The sequence below is a fragment of the Dendrobates tinctorius genome, unplaced genomic scaffold (assembly GCF_039654945.1).
Source record: "Dendrobates tinctorius isolate UK_male_01 unplaced genomic scaffold, ASM3965494v1 ptg000534l, whole genome shotgun sequence".
Taxonomy (NCBI): Eukaryota; Metazoa; Chordata; class Amphibia; order Anura; family Dendrobatidae; genus Dendrobates; species Dendrobates tinctorius.
The window spans coordinates 12501-17500 of NW_027362193.1; positions in this window are offsets into that span (position 1 = coordinate 12501).

The following is a 5000-nucleotide window of genomic DNA, read 5'->3' on the forward strand; positions in this document are numbered from 1 at the left end:
CGGGAGCGCCGTGCCAGATCGATCGGAGGATAAGACCGCTCTGAGAGGACATGGACGAGAGGGGCGTCCGCCTTCCGGAGCCCCCCCTTTCGGACGAGGACTCCGGATTTGCCCCCCGAAAGCCATCACCTCCAGAGAACCAGGGACCGCCGAGGGAGGGTCTGGTCAGGCTTGGGTACCCCAGCATTGCCTCTCTCGCTTGGGATGCACGATCGGCAAAAGTCCCTCTCGGAGCTGTGGAAGTTCGGTCTCAGCCGGAGTGCGCAACTTCCAGACGAGAGGGACCACATGCCAAGTCGCCTACCCAAGTCGGGGAACCAGAGAAACAACTGCTTTCTATCGGGGTAGAGAGACGACACTCTCTCAAGTACATTCTGCCAGAGGTGCGCATTCCTATGTATTTGCATTGCGGGACAACGTCCCCACTTTAAGGGGACGAAGTCGGAACTGTACCCGGCCTCAAGTCACTGTAGGGCGGATGCGGCACCTAGAAAATTCCTCATTCCGGTTCTTTTTCACTTAGTCGTTTTTTTTTTTGGCAAGAATGTACCCCAGGATGGCCAAAAAGCCAAAGCCAGGGACTGAGAACCATCGAGCATGCTCTGAGGGGACATAGTCAGAGGGGGCGTCCGCCTTCCAGAGCCCTCCTTCCCACGAGGACTCCAGATTTGCCCCCCCCCCCCTGACAACAGCCATCGCCTCCAGAGAACCAGGGACCACCGAGGGAGGGTCTGGTCGAAGCTCAGGTACCCAGGATAGCTTCTCCGGCTTGGGCATGGACCGCCAGACAAAGCCGCGGACCATGAACCATCCAGCCTGCTCTGAGGGGACATAGTCAGAGGGGGCGTCCGCCTTCAAGAGCCCTCCTTCCCACGAGGACTCCAGATTTGCCCCCCTGACAGCCATCACCTCCAGAGAACCAGGGACCGCCGAGGGAGGGTCTGGTCAAAGCTCACGTACCCCAGGAGAGCTTCTCCGGCTTGGGCACAGACCGCCAGACAAAGCCGCGGACCATGAACCATCCAGCCGGCTCTGAGGGGACATGGTCAGAAGGGGCGTCCGCCTTCTAGAGCCCAAACTCGGCCACGGACTCCAGATTTGCCCCCCTGAATGCCATCACCCTTCAGAAGACCAGGGACCACCGAGGGAGGGTCTGGTCAGGCTCAGGTACCCCAGGATCGCCTCTCTCACTTGGGACGCACGACCAGCAAAAGTCCCTCCTGGAGCCGTGGAAGTTCAGTCTCGGCCGTATTTTGCAACTTCCACGACAAGAGGGACCACCTTCTAAGTCGCCTACCCGAGCCAGAGAACCATAGGAACAACCGCCATACATCGGGGTAGAGAGAGCCCACTCTCTCCTATATTCTCCCGCAGGTGCGCATTACTATGTATTTGCATTGCGGGACAATGTACTTCAATGAGCGGGACAAAGTCGGAAATGTATCCGACCTCCTGGAACTGTGCGGCTGCTACAGCAGTCAGAAATTCCCCATTCCGGTTCTTTTTCACTTGGATTTTTTTTTTTGCAATTTTTTGCCTAAAACGTATTCCTCCAACATGTACTAGCTCATGACACTTGAAATTTTTGAGCCAATTGATAATAACAGCTTTTTAGAGCTCAAAAACAAAAAAAATTTGAGCGAACAAAAAATGTTCGAAAATGACCTCAGCTCCTGGAACTGTTTTCGGTACACCTCCAGAGAGGCTCCCCTGCCTGGAAGTCTGTCACTGCTCAGCTCGAAATTTTTCTAAGTCCCAAAATTCGGTTTTTCATCCAAAATTCAACTTTCTGCCCAGGATCCACAAACTTTAAACCCAGTTGGGGGACCCTCCCTGGGGGCCCTACAACATACTGAAGCCCCCCTGTGGTGGAAGTAGGGGAATTTACTTATTTTTACACAAAATCACAAAATTCCATTTTTTGTTCGCAAAACACTTTTTTGTCCTCAAGAAACTTTTTTGTCCTCAAAACACTTTTTTGTCCTCGAGAAACTTTTTTGTCCTCAAGAAACTTTTTTGTCCTCAAAACACTTTTTTGTCCTCAAAACTCAATTTCTTCCATAATTCGACTTTCCCCCAAAAAACCACACATTCTACCCTCATGGGAGGCACTCTCCCTCGGGTCCCCACATCATATTGACGCCCCAGAGCGGTGGGAGAAGGGGAAATCTGATTTTTGCACAAAAATCCAAAAATCGCTCTAAGTCCAAAAATCCTGAAAATTTTTCTAAGTCCCAACGGTACTTTCTGAAAAGTGTACCCAGGCCCCTGGAAGCCTCCTAGGTACACCTCCTGAGACTCCCCCCTTCCTGGAAGTCTGACACATCTCGAAATTTTTCTAAGTCCCAAAAACTGGTTTTTGCTCCATAATTCGACTTTCCCCCCAAAAGCCACACATTCTACCCTCATGGGAGGCACTCTCCCTCGGGTCCCCACATCATATTGACGCCCCAGAGCGGTGGGAGAAGGGGAAATTCGATTTTTGATCAAAAATCCAAAAATCGCTCTAAGTCCAAAAATCCTGAAAATTTTTCTAAGTCCCAACGGTACTTTCTGAAAAGTGTACCCAGGCCCCTGGAAGCCTCCTAGGTACACCTCCCGAGGCGCCCCCTTCCTGGAAGTCTGTCACATCTCGAAATTTTTCTAAGTCCCAAAAAATGGTTTTTGCTCCATAATTCGACTTTCCCCCCAAAAGTCACACATTCTACCCTCATGGGAGGCACTCTCCCTCGGGTCCCCACTTCATATTGACGCCCCAGAGCGGTGGGAGAAGGGAAAATTCGATTTTTGCACAAAAATCCAAAAATCGCTCTAAGTCCAAAAATCTTGAAAATTTTTCTAAGTCCCAACGGTACTTTCTGAAAAGTGTACCCAGGCCCCTGGAAGCCTCCTAGGTACACCTCCCGAGGCGCCCCCTTCCTGGAAGTCTGACACATCTCGGAATTTTTTCTAAGTCCCCAAAAATGGTTTTTGCTCCATAATTCGACTTTCCCCCCAAAAGTCACACATTCTACCCTCATGGGAGGCACTCTCCCTCGGGTCCCCACTTCATATTGACGCCCCAGAGCGGTGGGAGAAGGGAAAATTCGATTTTTGCACAAAAATCCAAAAATCGCTCTAAGTCCAAAAATCTTGAAAATTTTTCTAAGTCCCAACGGTACTTTCTGAAAAGTGTACCCAGGCCCCTGGAAGCCTCCTAGGTACACCTCCCGAGGCGCCCCCTTCCTGGAAGTCTGACACATCTCGGAATTTTTTCTAAGTCCCCAAAAATGGTTTTTGCTCCATAATTCGACTTTCCCCCCAAAAGTCACACATTCTACCCTCATGGGAGGCACTCTCCCTCGGGTCCCCACTTCATATTGACGCCCCAGAGCGGTGGGAGAAGGGAAAATTCGATATTTGCACAAAAATCCAAAAATCGCTCTAAGTCCAAAAATCTTGAAAATTTTTCTAAGTCCCAACGGTACTTTCTGAAAAGTGTACCCAGGCCCCTGGAAGCCTCCTAGGTACACCTCCCGAGGCGCCCCCTTCCTGGAAGTCTGACACATCTCGGAATTTTTTCTAAGTCCCCAAAAATGGTTTTTGCTCCATAATTCGACTTTCCCCCCAAAAGTCACACATTCTACCCTCATGGGAGGCACTCTCCCTCGGGTCCCCACTTCATATTGACGCCCCAGAGCGGTGGGAGAAGGGAAAATTCGATTTTTGCACAAAAATCCAAAAATCGCTCTAAGTCCAAAAATCTTGAAAATTTTTCTAAGTCCCAACGGTACTTTCTGAAAAGTGTACCCAGGCCCCTGGAAGCCTCCTAGGTACACCTCCCGAGGCGCCCCCTTCCTGGAAGTCTGACACATCTCGGAATTTTTTCTAAGTCCCCAAAAATGGTTTTTGCTCCATAATTCGACTTTCCCCCCAAAAGTCACACATTCTACCCTCATGGGAGGCACTCTCCCTCGGGTCCCCACTTCATATTGACGCCCCAGAGCGGTGGGAGAAGGGAAAATTCGATTTTTGCACAAAAATCCAAAAATCGCTCTAAGTCCAAAAATCTTGAAAATTTTTCTAAGTCCCAACGGTACTTTCTGAAAAGTGTACCCAGGCCCCTGGAAGCCTCCTAGGTACACCTCCCGAGGCGCCCCCTTCCTGGAAGTCTGTCACATCTCGAAATTTTTCTAAGTCCCAAAAAATGGTTTTTGCTCCATAATTCGACTTTCCCCCCAAAAGTCACACATTCTACCCTCATGGGAGGCACTCTCCCTCGGGTCCCCTCAACATATTGACGCCCCAGAGCGGTGGGAGAAGGGGAAATCTGATTTTTGCACAAAAATCCAAAAATCGCTCTAAGTCCAAAAATCCTGAAAATTTTTCTAAGTCCCAACGGTACTTTCTGAAAAGTGTACCCAGGCCCCTGGAAGCCTCCTAGGTACACCTCCTGAGACTCCCCCCTTCCTGGAAGTCTGACACATCTCGAAATTTTTCTAAGTCCCAAAAACTGGTTTTTGCTCCATAATTCGACTTTCCCCCCAAAAGCCACACATTCTACCCTCATGGGAGGCACTCTCCCTCGGGTCCCCACATCATATTGACGCCCCAGAGCGGTGGGAGAAGGGGAAATTCGATTTTTGATCAAAAATCCAAAAATCGCTCTAAGTCCAAAAATCCTGAAAATTTTTCTAAGTCCCAACGGTACTTTCTGAAAAGTGTACCCAGGCCCCTGGAAGCCTCCTAGGTACACCTCCCGAGGCGCCCCCTTCCTGGAAGTCTGTCACATCTCGAAATTTTTCTAAGTCCCAAAAAATGGTTTTTGCTCCATAATTCGACTTTCCCCCCAAAAGTCACACATTCTACCCTCATGGGAGGCACTCTCCCTCGGGTCCCCACTTCATATTGACGCCCCAGAGCGGTGGGAGAAGGGAAAATTCGATTTTTGCACAAAAATCCAAAAATCGCTCTAAGTCCAAAAATCTTGAAAATTTTTCTAAGTCCCAACGGTACTTTCT